Source organism: Tachypleus tridentatus, unplaced genomic scaffold, assembly GCF_004210375.1.
Source record: "Tachypleus tridentatus isolate NWPU-2018 unplaced genomic scaffold, ASM421037v1 Hic_cluster_2, whole genome shotgun sequence".
NCBI classification, from domain to species: Eukaryota; Metazoa; Arthropoda; class Merostomata; order Xiphosura; family Limulidae; genus Tachypleus; species Tachypleus tridentatus.
This window is the reverse complement of record NW_027467782.1, coordinates 33,835,416-33,859,608: the sequence shown is the minus strand read 5'-3', so window position 1 is coordinate 33,859,608 and position 24,193 is coordinate 33,835,416. Positions and strand designations below refer to the sequence as shown.

Here is a 24,193-nt window from a genome sequence, read left to right as displayed (position 1 = left end):
TATTTTAGGTGGTACAGAAGCATCCAATGGGATCGAATTCCCTCAAGTTTATAGCTAATTGGTTGGGCAGGGTAACATTTTGGATATATTTCAATATCTGTATGGTTTGTTATAAATATTTTGAAATTGATATCTTATAAAGTAAATTTTAAATGGCACTTATGAGTTTTATACTGATTAAATATTTCTAACATGTAATAGGCTTACGAATAAGGAAGGTGTGGAGTTTTACAACTATGAAATTAAACTCGTATTTTTAACTAGAACTTACAGTGGGTGAAACAATTTCGATTTAACTGCTTATTATCAGTATTCGTCAGAAATATTTAATCACCACCTAATTCGTTTAATATACAATTAATATTTTCATTTTAATTTCTTTCCCTAATTTAGAATATGATTTAAAATTGTTCTCTAAGAACAGAACTCTGCGACGTTGATTAAAGCAATTAAGAATCTTATTATGAAACGTGTCAATTGCCAGTGTACTAATATTCTATTGAAATATTGTAATGACGTTAAAGTTGTACAAATTATATTAAGATTGCTGCTACTTATTGGTTAGCTCATGTTAGTTTTGATACAAGTGTATTGATAATCATAGCTACAGACATGTTTATCAAAATTAAACTGTTCATTTTTTCAGTATTATAATTCGTAAACGAGAGAGTCTCAAAGTATTACTGCGTTGCCAAGACAGGAATTCAGGAAAAGACAGAAACTTCAACTTTGTAAAATATTCACCAATTATAGATTCTAGTGTAGAACGTGTGGAAGATGCAGAAAAATCTACAAGAAGTTCTACAACGACAAATTTATCAGAGATTTGTGACGTGAGTGTTAAGAAATTTTGTTCAAGATCTTATTATGTAATTATACAATGAATACAAAACTGTAAGTTGCTTTTTGTTAGTGTGAAGCATAAGCCCATCCAAACGAAATCCGGTTTTTAGTATTATAAGCCTTCAGATTGGACACTGAGGTACTGGAGAAAAAACTTGAAATATACAGTGGCGAGATCGAATCTCGTCATCGAACATGACTGTCATTACAGCCTTATAGCCATTATACTGTGACGATCAGTTTCACTGTTCATTAATAAATAGTAGCACATGTCTTGTCTGTCACTTAAAATTAGGGACGGATAACGAAGATAACCCTAGGCTTGTACAAAATTCAACAACAACAAAAAACAATAAAACCGATACAAAAGTTATCTCTATCACTCGTCGTTAGATTGAAAGCAGCTAGCCAACACACCAGCCGTCACACATACTTGAACTACTAATATCGAATTATGGGACTTCATCGTCACCCTTATAACACACTCATAGACAGAAAATCTAGAGAGTAAATTCGCAGTAATGGATTTAGAACTGTGCGCCCATTCTAGCTGCTAAGGCACATTTGACAAGTGATTATATCAAATTGACTAAAACAATAATCTAAAAATGTACCATATCAAATACTAAATCTACTGATACAAAATACACATTGCCAACGGACTGAATCCCGGAAAAGACGTACTTTATAAGTATTGTTCTCACACTTTAATAAATATTTAATTTATATTCTAATTTGAATATACAGACTCAAGACCACTCTTATGGAATGACAAATCATTGTTCTGAATGAGATTCAAATTTGCTTCAAGTTTGACTCTTTGACTTTAAGGAATTAGTTCATCAACGTATTTTTTTGTGATATTCAAGATTGTTTTATTACATTTTATTATTAAATTAGGTTGAAGTTTGACTTTACGACCTCAAGGTAGGCCTGACATGGCCAGATGATTAAGGTACTCGACTCGCAATGTGAGAGGCAGGGACTTGAATCCCCGTCTCCTTCTAGTTATCGGGATGTTAAAATGTTACGGTCAAATCCATTATTTGTTTATAAAAGAGTAGCCCAAGAGTTGACGGCTGGTGGTAATAACTAGGTGCCTTCCCTCTATTCTTTCACTGCTACATTATAGAATTTTAACATCGAAGTTTTTTAAGTGGAATAAAAAAACAAACGACTTTAAGAAGTTGTTCATCACCGTATGATATTTAAGATATTTTTAATATTTCAGTAATAAATAAATAATATAAATTCGTTTTACAGTCTCAGATATAGGAACATTAACTTAGTAGCTAAAGTTTCTATTACGTCCTTCCTGCATTACAAGTTTGGGTGGGCCAGTTTTTAACTGTTTTGCTACTCGGTTGTCACATACACAAAGTGAAGTTAGCTGTGAAGTTAAGATGAACGTAAACTGATATTGATAAATCATCATAAGCGCTGAAAGTAATTTGGCATTAATTACTTTTTTCTGTATTTCAATACTGATCGAAATGTCTTTATTTTCTTAAAATGACAAACCACTATATATCTATATATAGGACAGATTAATATTTACACTAAATATTGCTAGAGGAAAATATTAAAAACCACACATCTGATATTTAAAAATGAAACGAGTTTAATGTATTTTTAACATCAATATTGATACATTTGAGTTACTTAATTACGAATGTTTTTTCTGTTAAATAAGGATATTATTTATTTTATGACCGATTTTGTTTCAGACAAATATATTATTAACATATTTTTGTGTTTATTTCACAAGGATAACAAAACCCCAATGATTTCAAGTGATCTTACAAAAAGTGAAATTGATGGATTGCCGAAAACTGAAATTACCAACCAACTCTTTAAACCTGTCGATGAGAATCATTCAAAAACATTTCCATTACCTGCAGAATCAAAACAAAACCTCCTACACTTCAATATACACTCTCTAAACTCACAGCTCTCGCAGATTTTCTTTGCCAGAATTCAGAGTATAGAATTAAACATCAACTGAACTTCAATTGCACCTCTTCTTCAAAAGAGCCACAAAGAAAATTATCATATAAAGTAAAACCGAAGTTGAAAATATACAAACACCTTACAATTATAAACGTTCAAGCTTTCGATAAGGGTGACTACAGGGGTAATGTAATTTACTGAAAAGAAGACATCAGGTCTCAAACCAATCAACAAATTGTTGGACACAAACTAAGTTATGTAAACTATTTTATTAATTAGTAAATATTAAACCATATTAAATGTTTCATAATTTCACACAGAGTGAATTTAAAACACAAATAAACCTTTTATATGAAAAATCTTGGAAAGTGTTTTCATTGTTATGAAAACTGTAGAATATCGTTTGAGATGCGAAATCAGAATTTTTAATTTATTTTTGTGTATTTTTTAAGGTAACAATAATACATCGATCTGCAATACATAAAAATATATTTTTCATATATATACACCTAAACACTATTTTAAATTGATCTTCACTAATTTTTTTCTGTACGTTCGATGTATCTGACGATTCTTTTGGAAAATATATTAACAAACAGCTTTTACAGAAAACTTATAAATACTATAACATATTTATTTATAAAAATAAATGTTTAACGAGCTTGTGTTGGTTCTGTTACATGATTTAATTCCCTTGTTTTTGTCAAATTCGTGGTGTTTAGGATATGGTTAAATACATACGTTAAAAAATTATTCCTTTCATTAAGTTCCCTGCCCTCCTGGACAGTTCAGAAGCAAAAAACAGGAAGAATGTGTCCCGTGTCCCAAGGATCATTACAGTGATTATTTTGGATCATACAAATGTTCGGCTTGTCCTGGAAGACGATTTACGAACCCCGGACCCTCTTCACGAGATGCATGTAAACGTAAGTTTTATTACATACTTATAACCGCACTAAGAACCACTTTGTTTCAGGTATATTTAGAAATTCTATTGCTGCAAATGCTTAACTTTCAAATAACTTTAGATATTCTAGTCAGTATCATTAACAAGTCATGTTATTTATGTAGTTTAATATTATCCACTTCTTATATTGTGAATAAACCAACTTACGTTATGAACTTAATACCAAGTTCAGACAAGTAACCTGTTTCTACTATTCAAACAAATTATTTTGTTGTGATTTTATTCTTTGGTACTCCTGATTTTATTAGATTTTTGTTTGAAACAGAGGTTTGACTGGTTTTTGTTTCGATGTTCTATATCAGTTACCTTTTAAGATTTTATTTTCTCTTTTTTGTTAGTTTTAATGTAACTTAAGTTATTTTTATTATCACTGTTTGTTCCTAATTTTCTCCGACTTTCATGTTTTTTTTTTTTAAATACGTTTCTTTTTCTAACGATCTGAATTATACGTTCTCACAATACAGAATATAAAATACAGTAGCGTATTGTTGTATTTGCAAGTTATGGCATATTAGGCCACATGCTCAGCATCTTATATCCGAATGATTACAAAAAAATTCCGAAATAAAAATATTCTTGTGTCATGGTTGGTAACTACGTAGAAGTGAGGACAATGTTTTAAAAGGGGGCTCAGTTTTCTAATAAATCAGAAAAAACTTCAGAATTCGATAAGTTAGGAGTATAGGGGGCTCTAATCTATCCTGGACAACTTCATCATTTATTATGATTACTGAAGAGAAAAAACAATTGAAAAACAACATAATTGTGATGAAGCTGGACACATATTTCTATTGTTTACAGAGTAATAAACAATAATTTGACTTAACAAAGGATTATAGGCTAAAAGTTTACAAATCAGCAACTGTTTTCATTTGGCAAATGATTGAAACAGTGGGAATCAAACTATATCTTCAAAGTCCACAGTGTAACGATACAATGGACATTTATTCATTTAGCCGTTTTAAAATTGGTATTAGAATCCGATATACAGAGAAGAGTAAAATTTGAAAAGTGTTTCTGGTCAAAACTGACACAATCAGCGGCTACTAATAATGGTAATGAAATTGAGTACGATCGGAACAGCCCCTCTAGCTTGTAATACCTACAGTTAATTGGACAGATTTTTCATTTTAATTCAGACAAAACTGAAGCAGAAAATATAAACTCAATGGAACAAAAATTGTACAGCCACCCTCTGAAACACTCTTCGTACGTCTATGATTTAGGACAAAAAATTTATTAAAACTCCATAAATAAGTATTTATATAAATGTTTGTACAATGATCTCTATATAAAGGATGTCTTTTCGACACATTTATTTAAAAAAAAATGCTATATATCTGACTTAATAAAAACATCTTCTGTAATTTAAGTTACGACTAGGTTTTAACAAATGGTTTCGGTGCTTCATTCCCGTTGGTTTCCTTTAGTTATAGGTATTGAAATTGTTAATGAGTTGAAATTAAATATTTTCGCAGGTTAAATATTACCCAACTGGTGCGACTTGAAAACATTTATTAATAAACGATATCAATGTTAAACAATGATAATATTGTTTTAATTTCAGCATCCCTCATAGAAAAGTTATTTACGCCTCCACTTGTTTTTGCCACGGTGGGAATACCACTTCTAATACTTTTATTATGGTAAGCATAATATTTTTGTTGGTTTAATTTGTTTATTGTTAGGTGGTACAGAGGCATCCAATGGGATCGAATTCACTCAAGTTTATAGGTAATGAGTTTTATACAGATTATATATTTCTAACATGTAATAGGCTTACGAATAAGGAAGGTGTGGAGTTTTACAACTATGAAATTAAACTCGAATTTTAACTAGTACTTACAGTGGGTGAAAATATGTAGATTCAAGTGTTAATTATCCGTATTCGTTAGAAATATAAACTCACCAGCTAACTCATTTAATGTGCAATTAATATTTTCGTTTTATTTCTTTTTCACTATTTATTTGTAAAAGAGTAGCCCAAGAGTTGACGGCTGGTGGTGATAACTCGGTGCCTTCCCTCTATTCTTTCACTGATACATTATAGATTTTAACATCGAAGTCTTTAGGTGAAATGAAAAAGAAACGACTTTTAAGAAGTTGTTCATCACCGTATGATATTTAAGATATTTTTAATATTTCAATAATAAATAAATAATATGAATTCCTTTTACAGTCTGAGATATATGAACAATAACTTAGTAGCTAAGGTTTCTATTACGTTTTTCCTGTATTACAAGTTTTGGTGGACCAGTTTTGTAACTGTTTTGCTACTCGGTTGTCACGTACACAAAGTGAGTTAGCTGTGAAGTTAAGATGAACGTAAACTGATATTGATAAATCATCATAAGCGCTGAAAGTAATTTGGCATTAATTACTTTTTCTGTATTTCAATACTGATCGAAATGTCTTTATTTTCTTAAAATGACAAACCACTATATATCTATATATAGGACAGATTAATATTTACACTAAATATTGCTAGAGGAAAATGTTAAAAAACCACACATCTGATATTTAAAAATGAAATGAGTTTAATGTATTTTTAACATCAATATTAATACATTTGAGTTACTTAATTATGAATGTTTTTCCGTTAAATAAGGATATTATTTATTTTACGTGAACGATTTTGTTTCAGACAAATATATTATTAATATATTTTTGTTTATTTCATAAGGATAACAAAAAGCCAATAATTTCAAGGGAAATTGATGGATTGATGGATTGCCGAAAACTGAAATTGCCAACCATTTCTTTAAACATGTCGATGAGAATCATTCAAAAACATTTCCATTATCTGCAGAATCAAAACCAAAATCTCCTACACTTCAATATACACTCTCTAAACTCACAGCTCTCGCAGATTTTCTTTGCCAGAATCCAAAGTATAGAATTAAAAATCAACCGAACTTCAATTGCACCTCTTCTTCAAAACACCCACTAAGAAATTTCTCAAATAATTTAAATTCAAAGTTGAAAAAAAAATACAAATACCTTAACTGTAGAACAGGATACAAAATCTCCTTCACTTCAATCCACCCTTTCTAAACTCACAACTCTTACAGATTTTCTTTGCCAGAATCCAAAGTATAGAATTGAAAACCAACCTAACTTCAGTTGCACCTCTTATTATTAATATATTTGATGATGTTTCAATGAAGTAGAAGATACTCGATTACATCTGAATAAAACATATGAAACGTAAAATAATTTTCTGAGCCGACAAAGTGAAATCTTACATCTTTAGTTTATTTTGAATCCATTATTCGTTTATTTGTGTATTGAAACATGTTTTGTATGATGTATCAATGTTTATTTTCTCGTATTGTTATACAGATATAAAATATAGACTTTATCTGAAACCGTAATAAAAACATAGTGTAGAAAAGTTTAATGAAAGTTGATCTGGTATTTTATGAACTAAAGTGTTTATAGAATAACAGTGTATTTAGACATTTTGTCAATAAATGTATCAGTTTTATTCTCAAGCCTGTAATTTCACATTGTTATTGTGTGGTGTGTTCTATAATAACAGACATAAGTATATTGGATATATAAAATGTGGAAGAATAATACTTTGATTTTGACTGAAGGTTCTTTTGATATGATAATTGATAAGTGATATTTTGATAAGTCTCTTCTGGTTATAAGCTATATTCAAGTGTCAGCAATATTGCTGAAAGAGTCCCGAACGTTTAAAGACATATTACTGATACTGGTAATGAAGTATACAGCAACTGTTTTATTATAAGAATATTACTAAGTTAGAGTTGTGTCTAATAATTTTTGACAATGAGAATTTATCGAGCTTTTAATATGAATGTAAATAGTTTTAGTCAGCAAGAACCAAGCTCAAATCAAAGATTTCTGAAAATATCTATAGAAAGACAAGAATATAGTTTTTGTTTAACGATGCTTTTCATTCTTTTTAACTACATTTGATATACTCCCTTCATTAATATTGAATTTAGAAAACACTTAAAGAACGCATCTTTGCAATCTTTCTAAAGATTATTTTAAAGCTTCCAAATTAACAGTGAAATTTTAGTAAAATATTATTAAAATTACTAATAAAAATCTTATTAAGCTGTTCACTTGGAGCGTAGTGTGGCTGTTTATACAGCTTTAGGTCTTGTGTTTCAAAATGTCCATAACTTCTTACCTCAGTAAGATTAACAAACATGTTTCAACATTATTTCATTGATTCAGAATCACGTTCTACCGCTGAAAAAAAAAACGAATTTATTTGCAAAAGAAAACACGAAACGTTTGTCATTTCTGTTTCGTTTACATACATGAATACAAATTTCAAAGTAGTAAACTTGAGGAATACTAACGCTATACACTAAGACAAATTTCAAAGTAGTAAACTTGAGGAATCCTAACAATATAAACTAGGACAAATTCCAAAGTAGTAAACTTGAGGAATCCTAACAATATAAACTAGGACAAATTCCAAAGTAGTAAACTTGAGGAATCCTAACAATATAAACTAGGACAAATTTCAAAGTAGTAAACTTGAAGAATCCTAACAATATAAACTAGGACAAATTCCAAAGTAGTAAACTTGAGGAATCCTAACAATATAAACTAGGACAAATTTCAAAGTAGTAAACTTGAGGAATCCTAACAATATAAACTAGGCTTCCAAACTCGCGGTGGCTACAGCACAGACGAACACTTGAGTGGATTGGCACTTGAAAAAATTCTTTGCGTTAGATAGGTGACGCAACCTGTTAGCTAATGATTAAAGCTATGTTGTAGATAAGTGATGTCATCTCTTATGTAACATTCAAAGTTATGTCGTAGATAAGTGATGTCATCTCTTATGTAACATTCAAAGTTATGTCGTAGATAAGTGATGTCATCTCTTATTTAACATTTAAAGTTATGTTGTAGATAAGTGATGTCATCTCTTATGTAATATCCAAAGTTATGTTGTAGATAAGTGATGTCATCTCTTGTGTAACATTCAAAGTTATGTCGTAGAAAAGTGATGTCATCTCTTATTTAACATTTAAAGTTATATTGTAGATAAGTGATGTCATCTCTTATGTGACACCCAAAGTTGTGTCGTAGATGAGTGATGTCATCTCTTGTGTAACATTCAAGGTTATGTTGTAGATAAGTGTTGTCACCTCTTGTGTAACATCCAAAGTTATGCTGTAGATAAGTGATGTTATCTTTATGTAACATTTAAAGTTATATATAATACTTCATATTGTGTAATAACCCTAATGCATGCTGCTTACATAAGACATATATCGAAAAAAAATTTGTTATATTGTATTTGTGAAAATATAATATACAAGTTTGTTAAAAATATAACATATAATGTTGTTGAAACTTAAAACACGTAAAGTCATTGGAAACATGACGTATTTCTCAGACTACGAAGTGTATAAAGATAGTTTTATGCATATATATACTTGCTGTCCTAGGAGAATATATACTAAGTTAAAAATACAAGAGGTTAATAATTTTCTCGTATGTACCTCAGTTGTAGACACCATAATTTTCTTAACGTTGAATAAAACCTTTAAGGTTTTTATTCCATTGTATTTTTAAATTAAAAAATAACTTACCTTATAAGGATGGAAAAGAGAAACAACGTTACGAGACTCGTGACCGCGAGGAACTGCTCAGAAAATCAAATTCGATCTTATATTTCACCAAGAAGGAAGGTGGGAATCCTGAAACTTCGTCCAATCGCAGCCCCTGTTGGCAGCTTTCTAGCATTACAGCAGTATTCCGGGTGATTGTGAGCATCTTGTGACTCTACACATCATGGTATCAAATTGTACTAAATCTGTCACTCGTGTGATCGAGTCTTCAGTAGAATGATGGTCATAATTATAATTGTATTCATAAACTCAAAGAAATATAAAGAACATCTCACGAATCAATATAATTATTGTATACCATGGAATTATTTTATTGAATGTTTTCGCAGATAGCCCTCGTATAGCTTTGCGTGAAATTCATACAAACAAATCCTTTGAGATCGTATAGCAGGATCTGACTGTCACTCTTATAATACACCCAAAGTTCGAAAGTGCGGAGCGTGTTTTTGATTTTGATGATATCTGAACGTGAGCCACGGAACCTCAGCTCTCCAATCTAGCAAATGATCATAACGAAATGTGAGCGAGGAAAGCAATTGATAAAAATGAAATGGGACACTGACGTTATAGACTCCAAGAAATGATTTGCCACATGTATAAACTGAAACTAACCCAACTTTCTTTGAGGTGTGATTTGATTGTTGTTAAGGTCAAAACTACACAATAGACTATCTGTATCATGCCAATCACAGGTATCGAAACCCGAATTTCAGCGTTATAAGCCTGCAAACTTACCGGTGAAAAACTGAGGCTATTTCTGAGATCAAAAGCCAACAAAATCTCATAACTTTACAAATATGTTGTCTCTAACAGAAGATTATAAACTTATGAGGTTAGTAACGTTGGTTATATCCACAGATAATATAACTATTATTGTTATTATTTGTTTGATTTTTTACATTTTGTTAGGTTCAGTATATTTCATAGAATACAACTTATAAACTCATTTATAGAGATTACAAAGCGGAAGAGTTTTTGTTTTAGGTTCAGTATTTTGTTATCGAATATTATGTAGGTCAGGTTATAAAGCTAACCAGAATTTCAGGTTCATCATGTCGCTCTACTGATAACGTAAAGTTCGCCAAATATGTTCGCTCCTTCTGCTATGGGGACGATATAAACTATCAATCAATCCCACTACTTTTGGTAAAACAGTAGCTCAAGAGTTGGTGGCGGGTGGTAATGATTAGCTACCTTTCTTCTAGTCTTACATTGTTAAATTAAAGAGGGCTGGCGCAGATAGCCTTCGTGTAGCTTTGCGCACAAATTTAGGCCCTCTACTCAGTAACTTTATAACATCATTGAACAGAATATATAAATATATATATGTTTTAATAAATAACTTTAATGGTAGGTCAGTGACGAAACTAGTTATTTTGTAGATTTTATAAGTAGAAAACAAACTTTTTGGATTGCCAATAATCATTGTGTCAATGGAAGCTCATTCAAATATTTTATCTGATTCCCACTGATACATAGTTTAGTAAGATCTAGAAAATTATTTTTATACACCCGAGAACTTGTTGATAACATTATTAATTTTGTTACTTGGTGCATAGAGCCCCGTCCCCCAGTGGCACAGCGATATGTCTGTAGACTTACAACGTTATAATCTAGATTTCGATACCCGTAGTGGTCAGATCATCTGTAGCTTAACTTCAAATATATGTCGTGTCTATGGAGCGCTAACAAAGGCTGTTTTTCATACTATTTGACGATCATACTAAAATGGCTTTAAATTTAATGATTTTGAAAACACATTCATTGTCAAGCTAGCGTTCACATTTTTGTGAAATTGTAATCGTTAATTCATCAGAACGCACCCGATCCGCTTTCAGCCGTGGAGGCGTTATAATTCGACGGTCAATCCCACTATTCGTTGGTAAAAAGAGTAGCCCAAGAGTTGGCGGTGGATGGTGATGACTAGCTGCTTTCCCTCTAGTCTTACACTGCTAAATTACGGACGGCTGCCAAAGATAGGACTCGAGTAGTTTTGTGCGAAATCCAAAACAAACAAACAATACAGTGGATGGTGGTTCAGAGTTATATTAGTTATTTTGAATAACTGGTTGGGTCCCTTCACTCTAGTATTACTTGTCTGCAAGGCTACTAATTAGTTCCTTACCTTCATATTTCGGGCTGAAATGCCAATTTCAGGAGGTAAGTTTATCTTACTTACCCCTAAGTGGTGATATGTTATTATTTTGATTTCTTCTTCTTTACTTTGGAGAGCAGTCACTTTCCCACAATTGTTTGCTGGAAGTAAAGGGTGAAAGAGATGTGAAACACCCACATCTCGCTCTTCTAATTTCAATTGATTTTGATTATTTTATTGCTCTTGAATTTCTTCATGTGAGACTGGCAAGTGGAGGTTAAAACTGACAGTCAGTGTTTCCAACCACAGTGTGGTTTCTACGTCATCAGTCAGTGTTTTCAACCACAATGTGGTTTCTACGTCATCAGTCAGTGTTTCCAACCACAATGTAGGTTCTACGTCATCAATCACCTTCAAAATCTAGAGTACAGTTTACATATCACATTATAGCCTGTATCCTGGGGATCCTTTTGATTGGTGCGGCGTCTTGGATTTTTGTTTGGATTTATTTTTGTGTTTATTACAAATATATGTTATACAATATATTAATTACAGAAATGTAAGCTGATTTGTTATCGATAAGTGTTATACCTATGAAACGTTATAAATGCAAAACTATGCCATGCAAATTAAATGTAGAACTGTTTGTTTATTTTTGTTTAAAGTTAGCTACACAAATACACAATGGGCTATCTGTGGCTGCCCATCACGCTTACCTAAACTTATTTTCTAGCATTATAAGTCCACAGAAATATAGAAGTGAAAGCCATTGAGTCATTGTTTAAGTAACACATATTAACATATACCTGCATAAAACATAGTGGAGTTTTACATAAGTAAAAAACATAACATATTTAAAATGTAAAATATGCCATATATCTGAAGTCTTATTTTACAATAGAGTAAAACTACATTTACAAAAATCATAGTGTGTTGTTGTTTTCAATCAGAAGATACTTTTAAAGTGAGTGTAAAAGCGAAAACTATAAATCTAGTGTTATAATATGAAAAGATCAATGTTGACACTTGTGGTGATGGCATCACTTCTAGCAGCTCGCCCTCTGACATTAGTGACATGATCATGTTATGCTGCCTGATAACATCCTCGTTTTTGGAAAAACATGGGTTTCACATTAAGTATTTGAAAAAAAAATGATAATAAATTTGGTTATTACTCCAACTTGTATATTAATTAATTTAATTTTGCATATCACATACATATCCATCACCTAATTACTTTATTAATATTAATTAAATAAAGTATTACTTAGATATTAATTAAGAATTTGCACTTCACCATATATTAATCGCATTATTAATTAATCTTTAATTAATAAATTTCCCCCAGTAACACCTCAACCACCCTCCCTCCTGGTACTGTCTTCTGGCAGATAGTACATGGACAGCAAAATCTGCTCACATCTCTGATGATTCCTGGGCAATGAACATAACTAGTGGATCTATCTGCTATCTTCTTTGCTCTTGGTGTCCTTGCACAGTCAACTCGTGAATTTGTTCCATCAGTTGAGTCCTGAATTCTGTTGTTATGATTTGCTACACTTCCCCAGTATAAGTTCTCTGTTTGATTTGGTACAGCAATTCCATCTAATACTCTGCTCTATAAGTGCTTTACCCCTTTGTCTTTTGCTCGATTTTTCCCCACATATTGTCACAAAGATTGTGCAGTGAAAAGTGTTTCTTTTGCGCTTCCTTCAATTCCTGCAAACCTACATTCGTGATATCACCTTTTGACCTTTGTAAGATTTTCGTGTTATATTTGCTCTTATTTTCTTGAGTTCTATTGGTGACTGCCAGTGTTTCTTCGTTTATATATGTATGTTTTTCATGCATTTAGTCTTTGATAGGTCTGATATAGCACTCCCTATTCTGTTGGTACCATCTCCTTTGTCTTCTGTTAAATTTTCTCCCAGGTATTGTCCCAAAGTTTCTGCAATGGAGGGACTTTCTTTTATGATTCCTTCAGTTCCTACAAACCTACATTCTGGATGTTCCCTTTTGACACTTGTAACGTCTTGATGTCTTGCTTGTTCTTCTTTTCTTGACCACTAGTGGTGACCACCAATGTTTCATCAATCTTCTTTCGGTCTAGTATCTGAGTTTCTACTAGCTGGTATGTTTTAAACAATTTGGTCCAATGTGGATGTTTTATACTGTTGTCTCCAGGTCTCCCACATAATATAATGATTTATCTTTATTTTCTTATTGGACACTTTCTCATTGTCCCATCAATAAGTACACACACACACTCACATGTGCAGTTTGCCTTTCATTTGGTCATAATATAGTAGACTGGTTCTCACTACTGCAAACAATTTCTTGTAGGCACTTCACTCTTTTGTTCCCAACATATTCTTCCCTCACTGGCATGTTGTGATTTGCTGGTACTTCTGAATATCTCTAACATGCTCCAATCACTATTGGCACTGTTGATCCATTTGTTAACTTAAGTTGATTGTTAGTCGTACTGTACTTCCTTCTCATAGTAAATCGGGCATCTTTTATTGATTCTCTTTCTTTTGGCAGCAGCATCTATGCTGACAGTCAAACTTTCTAGTTTCTTAACAACACCATCTATAGAAGTTGCTATAGCAAGTTTATACTGAGATTTCTGCTGTTGCTTGTTAGTTATGGACTTCCATTCCTTCGCAACGTTAAATATTTTATAAATAACATTTCTTTACCCATTTGTCTGTTAACCCCATGTAACCTTTGGTAGACTCCTGTTTCTAGTCAACTACCAATTTTTGTTTTAAATAATAATCTCTTCAAAATGAGACAAACGTATGAACAAAAAATATTTACACCATGAAATATCACAGTTGTATCCAAAACTCTAAATAATTAATCTTTATTTTCAAATACCCACCTGGGCTGATTCAATTACTTAAGAATATAATTGACAATATAAACTATTTTTCACACAGTACTTACTTTTACTCACAGTACTATTAGTAAATTATTCACTCAGTAAGTACCCCATGGGTTACAACAGTTGTGTCATAACTTTAAGAAAATTGTCTACTTCTCATCAAAATCCACAGAGAATGGTTCAATTAATATAGATCCCCTTTTACAATACAAATTATTATATTTATTAAACTTTGAAACTAACTTTATCATATCGCCAGATATGGTTAATTATTCTCACACGAGCTAACTTCACGTTTTTCTCATTGACTAATTATCTGAGAAAATTCGTAATCTGAGGGTCGCGGGTTTGCATCCCCGTTGCGCCAAACATGCTCGCCCTTTCAGTCGTGGGGCGTTATAATGCGACGGTCAAACCCACTATTCATTGATAAAAGTGTAGCCCAAGAGTTGGCGGTGGGTGGTGATGACTAGCTGCCTTCCCTCTCGTCTTACACTACTAAAATAAGGGACGGCTAGCACAAAGCTACTCGAGGGCTATCAACGTGGTAAGTGTGTTTGTTTGCCACGTCATACAACTAAACTTAAATAATCACTGTTATTTTTTTTAAATCATTAAATATTAACTCACCAAATGAATTGAATAATAACTCTTAAACTAAACAGTTTTGTATATCCAAAAATATTAATTACTAATTTGAAATCATTCTTTCCCCAACTTGTGTGTCTGTAGTGAAGTTATAATTTATAAAGCTTCTGTAATAAATAATCATTTTCTTTGAAACAAACGTGGATTTTAAAGCGATAAAACAGGCAATTTTAAATACTCTATAACTTTTATTTTCTATTTACATACATTTTATTTTAAATTTTTTATCGATGTTAAGTTTGTGAAAATTCGGGACAAGAAAATATAAATCGAGTTCCACTGTCTCTTATTAGTGAAGAAAATCGTACGATCACAGAAGTTCTTCTGTTGTTGTCTTGCATCTGGCTTTCTACTTCGGTTAAACACTAGTCAAAAAATTCTTGTGGATCTAAATATGTTTCAGGAGCTTACGTTTCTCAATTTTTCTATCTACTCTAGTCCTCTGAACATTCTGACTCTGATGATTTACTTTCCTGAAACAAATCTCGCAGTTCTTTGAAGTAAACAGGTCTCATTGATTTATATTTCGTAAATTTGTTGTGACGTCTACAATGTGAAGGTACCTTCTTCCTTACAGTTAACAGAGTTTCTGATATATATGAGATAATTGGTTTATATTTATGAGGCTGTGTTGGTATAAAATATTTGGCATGTGATCCTTCCAGACTTGTGATAATGTTTGTTATTTCACTTGAGGCATTGCAATTTTGGATGACCTTCCTATTGGTGAAAACATTCGCCTTTGTTTCTTTCTAAAAATAACAAGAATCAGGATAGGTTGATGTTAGTTATCATTATATCGAAATTACCTCTTGGAAATTAATACAACGAAACTATCGATAACTGGGCTATATAAATTTAGTGGATATCAATTAAAATACGTTTTCGAACAACACTAATTGACTCTATAAATTGATTTCTAATTAGTAAAAAGGGAAGGGTATGTTAATCTTATGCATATCGAAATATTTACAACTTTACTTTGGGGAAACACTCTGTAGAAAGTATCATATTTTTCTAGTACTAAACAGAATAAAATGTAAACAATTACTAACAAGCGTTATTAGAAAATTGAGAATTTCAAAAATAATCAAACTAAAAAAGAAATTGAAATAAAAAAACGTTGGTACTAACAACTATACTTTTGAGAATGATAAATTGCGTGATGAATATTTTAATTTAGTTGCTGCAATTATCGAGAATTTCACTCTACGTTGTTTTTGTTGGTTTTTTTTTATCAGAAAACATCAAAACGGACTATCTGTGTCTGCTCACCAAGAACATTAATACCAGACTTTTAGAGTTATAAGTCTTCGGCCGTATTACTGAGCTCCACCAGATGTCCTTAATCTATGGGTGCCTTTGTACTTAAAATTCGAATATTTTAATATTTGTTTGGAAGCAGTTTAACATCGAGATGGCGCTGCGAAACTCATCAATATCGATTTGAACTAAAGCGCAAGGAGAATACAAACACGATAATAATGATGCTTCATAAAAAGTAAAATAAAATACATTTTTAACTCTATGTGGTGCGTAAATGAGTTTTATTTTATACCTCTTTAAAATTAGCTTCAGTTTCTATATTTAAAAAATCGAAATTTTATTTTTGGAAACCAAGTTTCTTTCTCTACACTGTAAATTAGACATTTATTCACTTTCGAATGGAAACAAAAATTAGTAAATCGTAAATATCGCAAAAACGAAAGACAATTCCAGAATCATATTATACTGAAACTCTTCGCAATTTGATTGCAAGGAATAAAATAAGATAGAATACGGTATCAAAAGCTAAGACTAAATGTACTTTCCTTAATAAGAGAACTTCAAAAGTTTCCGATAGAGGGCAGCAGTCACTCTGGTCATATTCTAAAATATACGTTTGTTTGTTCGGAATTTCGCGCAAAACTACGCCAGTATTGTCTACGCTAGCTGTCCCTAATTTAGCAATGAAAGACAGCTACGGAAGGTAGATAGTTCTCACTACCCATCGCCAGCTTTGACTTACTTTTTTACCAACGAGTAATGAAATTGAGTACAACATTATAGCGTCCCCATTATAATGGCTGAAAAGGGCAAGCATGTTTGGCTGGGACAAGATTTGGAGCCCGTGACCTTCACATAAGGAGCCACGTGCCCTAACTACCTCGCCATCATTTTAATACATTTTACAATTATTAGACTCCATGACATGTTCCATACGGAAGTGAAAATGCACAACCTGTGTGTATGGTATTAAAAGTTTCGTTTTCAATTCTTGGGTACGAATACTTTTTTAAAATATCAGTTCCCATAAAACGTGATATTAATAACCAATGATTGAAATAGATAGCTCAGTAATTTTATTGTGTTCTTGGAGTTAGCTCAGAAGTTCTTTTGTAATCCTTCATGAAACTAAATGAAAAGTTTTGCTATATTCTCCAATTAGGTTTGCTTGTTTTGAATTTTCGCGCAAAGCTACACGAGGGCTATCTGCGCTAGTTATTCTTAATTTAGCAGCGTAAGACTAGAGGGAAGGCAGCTAGTCATCACCACCCACCGCCAACTCTTGGGCTACTCTTTTATCAACGAATAGTGGGATTGACCGTCACTTTATAACGCCCCCACGGGTGAAAGGGCGAGCATGTTTGGTACGACGGGGATGCGAACCCGCGACCCTCAGATTACGAGTCGAACGCCATAACCCGCCTGGCCATGCCGGGGCCCTCCAATCAGGTTAAACGCTTCTCTCTAAACAATGATATTAACTAATATTTACTGTCTACCCCAAAGTAAAACTCTACCAAACTGTATCTGAACTAATATGTCTAAATCATGTGGTAATGTTTATAATATCCACTGGTTCTGAAGAGTTTCATAACAATAAAGTTAAACGATATAGTGTTTTATTTCTCTGATATGACAGAAATAATTTAAATATTTTAAGACTATTTGTTTGTTGTGAGAATAAAGCCATATCGGTTTGTCGGCTGTGTTCACTAGGGAAAATACACCGGATTTTAATGTTCTAAGTACTTAAACCTATCTCTGTGCCATATGGGACTATGTGAAAGCGTTGAGTTGGCTGATTTAGAATTTAGCTCATGAATTAAAAAACAATAGTAAAGATAAAACGTTTGTGTTCAACCTTACCTTAACACTTAACGGCAATAGCAAAACTTAACGACTTGGAAATCAAAAATGTTTGGATGAAGACAAAAATGTTGATATAACGTTTTGTGTTTATCGAAGAAACACTAAAGTTAGTTCTCACCCTTCCTAATGTTTAATTACTGACGGGAATAAAGCCAGGCAGAAGCACCTTACATTCACACTGAATGATTGACTGTCATTCTCGTATGGCATTAATAACTTATAGAGACGAGGAATTAGAAATGTACGATCATTATATGTCACCCAACAGTGGAGAGTTTCTTTAATTTAAAAATAAAAGTTTTAGAGAAAGTCAAACTTTTCCAAGTCTTGGTTGCACTTAAAACTATATAAAATGTATATTTAAGCATGTTTTTCAGGATGTCTCTCATAGGATAAGTGGTGTAGCAGCTCTTGAAATTTTATTAGAAATATAAAATAATTTAAATATTTAATGTACTGGGTATGATTAGTCTCCGATTTGTGATTTATAAAAGAAAAGATATGTAAAACTTAAAATATAATGATATTTGTAGTATGAAAAATACACAAACATTCAATACGTTGAAAACAGTACTGGCAATCTGCCAAGAAACAAAGGGTTGAAAGACATGTGTTGTAAATGATATACCAGGAAGAAAAGCAATGTGTTGAAGAAAACAGATGAGGAACAATTGAAAGAATAATTACAATACGTATAAATAAAACAGTCGAATCGTATGAGTTAGATGTGCGTTTACATGTATTATTTTGGCTAACGCAAGAACTGATGAAACATTTATTTAAAAGTGTGGGTCAAACTGTAGGTTAAAAAATAAAATTAGAAGAACGAGATAGATTACACGTTGAATAATACAACAGTGGATCATATAGAGATAGTTAGATTACACATTGAGTTATACAACAGTGGATCATATAGAGATAGTTAGATTACACGTTGAGTTATACAACAGTGGATCATACAGAGATAGTTAGATTACACATTGAGTTATACAACAGTGGATCATATAGAGATAGTTAGATTACACGTTGAGTAATACAACAGTGGATCATATAGAGATAGTTAGATTACACGTTGAGTTATACAACAGTGGATCATATAGAGATAGTTAGATTACACGTTGAATAATACAACAGTGGATCATATAGAGATAGTTAGATTACACGTTGAGTTATACAACAGTGGATCATATAGAGATAGTTAGATTACACGTTGAATAATACAACAGTGGATCATATAGAGATAGTTAGATACAACAGTGGATCATATAGAGTTTATACAACAGTGGATCATATAGAGATAGTTAGATTACACGTTGAATAATACAACAGTGGATCATATAGAGATAGTTAGATTACACGTTGAGTAATACAACAGTGGATCATATAGAGATAGTTAGATTACACGTTGAGTAATACAACAGTGGATCATATAGAGATTAGATTACACGTTGAGTTAGTGGATCATATTAGTTAGATTACATGTTGAGTAATACAACAGTGGATCATATAGAGATAGTTAGATTACATGTTGAGTAATACAACAGTGGATCATATAGAGATAGTTAGATTACATGTTGAGTAATACAACAGTGGATCATATAGAGATAGTTAGATTACATGTTGAGTAATACAACAGTGGATCATATAGAGATAGTTAGATTACATACAACAGTTGAGTAATACAACAGTGGATCATATAGAGATAGTTAGATTACATGTTGAGTAATACAACAGTGGATCATATAGAGATAGTTAGATTACACGTTGAGTAATACAACAGTGGATCATATAGAGATAGTTAGATTACACGTTGAGTAATACAACAGTGGATGATATAGAGATAGTTAGATTACACGTTGAGTAATACAACAGTGGATCATATAGAGATAGTTAGATTACACGTTGAATAATACAACAGTGGATCATATAGACGGTGAACCATCTCCAAGAACGATCATTGATTCCATTTATTAGGACCTGTTTAATACACTCAGAATTAATGAAACCGTAAATGATATGATGAAAAATGTCTGACAACGCTCGCTCTTCCCTAATACATATAACGTTGTGACTGATTGTCATTCAGAATCTGGTGACAGTCAAGAAGTGTTTTTCTGTTCTAAAAGCTGGATTCAATATCCATAGTTGGTACAGCTACAACAAAAATTAATTTCATAGAGTATGTAATTGTTTGTAATTAATACAGTACAGTTAATTACTTGTATTCTTTAAGTACAAACTGTACAATTTTAATTTTCGACAACCAATAGATTAATATGAGACAATGTTCTAAGGAAATTAATTTTGCTTGAACACTTGCATGAAGCTTTTGGACTGTGCTGCCCTCTACCCCTTAATACAATTTGTACTGTGACCTAAGGGATTTCCAGTAATTCCCAAGACTGTAAAATCTGGAATTGACTATTTATTAATGTGTTACGAACAACTTTTAAATTATATGAAATAAAATATTGTACACGAATTACTGTGTTATAAAATATAAACACACACGTAATAGGCAAGTAACCATCAACTCCATGATGATGTCTATCTTCATGTCAGTTCTATGTGGTAGTTCCTTCAGTTGTTTTGAAGTTGAAACATTTCAGCGACTCCTCGGTGGTGAAGGGACCTCCCAGGGAAAGTCCAGTTTTCAGTTTACCTCCTCTGGGATCTAAAAAGCCACCCACATGTTTGCTGCGTGTGTGGTGACACGTGAAGTGGAGGAGAGGATCTTGGGGGTTAAGTGGTCCAACATTAACATACCACTTGGTCTTGAATTCCTGTAGACGGGTGGCCTTGGGGTGCCCTCCCAAGGGTCAATCGGTTCGTCCACTTGGGCTAGTGTCAAACAACTACCAGTGTTGTATGTTCTCAACAGGTGTTGTGGACATTGTACTTGATGCTGATGTTTGGTAGTAGTGCTCACGAAACCTTGGCGTTGCTGCGGTGTCCTTGTTTGGCATTGTACTGCGTCCCCTAGTAGGGCTCCACGGTGGGTGGGGTAAGTGAGCACCGAAAAGTTTTTTTACTATTGATCCTCCAAATAATAATTAAATAAAATAGTGAGAAAACAGTTCAAAGGTAAACGACCATGACTTGTAGATTCTGAGAAGTAATCTTCAACATCTTTAACACCTGTACTTCATTTTCTTATATTACATTATATTTCAGATAAACGTTTCGGGCAAATGTCTTCTTTTTTATTTAAAAAGGACTATAGGGACTTGCTGGTCAGTCAAAAAGCGTCGCTATAATGACATATTGGTTGAAACATCCATATGAAAACACAGCAAACTCTTCTTACATTCAAAGGTGATTAGTAATATACCTATTGAGATTACGCCTCATGATACTTTGAATTCGTCATGAGCAGTTATTGTTAAGAGGGTTTGACGAACATTCCCAAGCCGGAGATTCTTGCTGGTTTCTCCCTCCAAGGGGTTTCGTCTCTCCACTCACAAAGACAGAATTATGAATCCAACCAATGTCCTCATTTTAACATTCACATCACCGTGGCCACCTGCCACCATCAAGGCAGGTTATCTTTATTGCAAGGTACGAACATACATTCCAAACCCTCTCAGATGTTTCCAGTGTCAATGGTTCGGTCACTCGAAGACATCATGTCGTGGTTCTTTGATGTGAGTTTGTTGTAGTGACAAGGAAAACGATGCCAATGAGTGTGAAACGGACCCATATTCTGTCATTTGCAATGGCTCTAACTTATCCTACTTCTGCTAAATGGTTGGAAGAAAAAAATCTTCCTTCAAAAAAAAAAAAAAGAATTGTTCGAAAACAGAAGGACTCTCCAACCAATTTGCCTAAACATAAATAAAACGGCCACGTTGATACAATGGAACTGTTGAGATTTATGTTCTGATCTGGATGACATCAAGGCATTAATTGCTTCCTACCATTTTGTATGTATTTCCTTACAGAAACAAATTCTGAAACCAGCAGATACATACATTTTTCGGCAGTTTTTCTTGTACAGAAATGACAGTTTGTGTGATGGACGAGTGCATTGAGGGATGGCACAGCTGGTTGATCAGCATGTGCCCACCCTATCTTTGTAATTCGATACACTCTTGAAGACCGTAACCCTCTGTTTTTCCTTTGGTCGTACCATCATTCTCTGTTCTCTTAACCTCTCGCCTGGAGATACCCATGATGAATCAGACCACGATACTTTTATTAAACAGTGGCCATCTCCCTTTTAATCCTGGGGAATTCAGTGGATATAGTCCCCTCTGATAAAGTGCTGATATAGATGGAAGGGTTTGCTTTGTAGAGCTTGTGCTCTCATATCACTCCTTTTCTCTTTTCAATTCTGGTTCTTATATTTATTGTCATGCACCTAATCAGTCCTTTAGTGCTACTGATCTTACGATGTTTTCCTTTAACTGTTCCCCCACTTTTCATGGTAGGTTGACAATAATCCACAAGGCAGTAATCATTTTCCAATAATTCTGAGAGAGACTGGTCGTGTTCGATGCCACCCAACCCACGGGCTCCAGTGGAAGCTGGATAAAACCAATTGACTCTCTTTTACTGTTCTAGCAGAATTTGGTCATACCATTGTTTGTACGCCACCAATAGACGACTGTGTGGCAGCAGTGATTGACTGTATCATACAGACAGTTGCTCAATGTAAGCATAAATGGTCGAAACGTTTTTTACGATATCCTAATCAGTGGTGGAATCTTGCCTACCACATGGAATGAAAGCTCAAAAACAGGCCTTGGTTATAACTACATTATATTGATAACTTCTTCATGTATAACATGTAAAGACTACATACTTTATTTTTCTCTAGACTTTCTGCAGATCAAGTAGATGTTTGTTAGGTATGACCTTACCATACATGGATGTAAAGAATAATTTTACAGTTATTGGTTATGAAGAGGTATCATACCAAAACCATGATTTTATTATCCATAGAAAATTATACAAGGCATATTTTTCTTCTTTTTTTATTTTTTGTTGCACTTTACATAATTTATCCTGCTTTTTATATAAACGTTTATTAGCTTATAACTTTTAGATATCTGACCTTTGACCTTATCATATGGTTGTTTCCACTGTTCTAAGGCTTGAATAAAGTTTATCCACAAAATGACAGACCACAGACAGTTTGTTCTTGAGTAGAGAAAGAAATGAAAATGATTCTCAACTGAGTGTCCTACAGACAAACAAGAAAGATAAAATACAAGGACCTACTTACTTTGTATTTCCACACTTATGTCTAAAGTTTATAAAACACTTTGAATCTGTTTAAGTAACTTCATTATCTCAATTAATTGATTCTAATTAAAAAGTCCAAAATAGAAATTTTACAATTAAGAAAAAAACTGTTTACTTAGTGTTGTCTCATAAAATGTTATGCCACATTGGCTGATATGGATTTACAATGGTTTTTGTCTGATGCCAGAAAGCAAAAGCAAAGAAACAAGGCTCATAAAAAAAACTAATATCACTGTAGATGACTGCTATAATATAAAGAAACACTGGATGTAGTTTTTAACACTCCAGAAATTTTAAAATGTATTCTGTTCCTGATATCCTATTAGTAAAAATAGGACAATAAAATATGTTAAATTCAAAATTCCATACAAAATATTGTTGGTTTACAGAATAATAATGATGATGCACAAGATAAAAGCAAATACTGAAATTAACAGTTCTGTAAATGTTAAATTAATTTACATGGCCTTGCATTAACTTCTAACCATTAATTTATAGACACAACAAAACTGACAGTACTTAATGTAAATTTCAGTGTACATTACATGTCCCTTGTAAACAAAACAAAAAATCCCAGTCACACCAAACATGCTCGTCCTCCCAGCCGTGGGGGCGTTATTATGTGACGGTCAATCCCACTATTCGTTGGTAAAGGAGTAACCCAAGAGTTGGCGGTGGGTGGTGATGATTAGCAGCTTTCCCTCTAGTCTTACACTGCTAAATCAAGGACGGCGAGCGCAGACAGCTCTCGAGTAGCTTTGCGCGGAATTCAGTAAGCAACCTACTCT

At 32.8% G+C, this 24,193-nt stretch overlaps 1 long non-coding RNA gene across 1 annotated transcript; it reads left to right on the top strand.

Moving 5' to 3' along the window:
- The first annotated feature begins 656 nt into the window (after positions 1–656).
- Positions 657–6,694, top strand: LOC143242135 (uncharacterized). Its single transcript, XR_013022454.1, has 4 exons — positions 657–833; positions 3,561–3,719; positions 5,328–5,406; positions 6,444–6,694. It is a non-coding gene; the product is annotated as an uncharacterized LOC143242135 (long non-coding RNA).
- Positions 6,695–24,193: the final 17,499 nt, after the last annotated feature.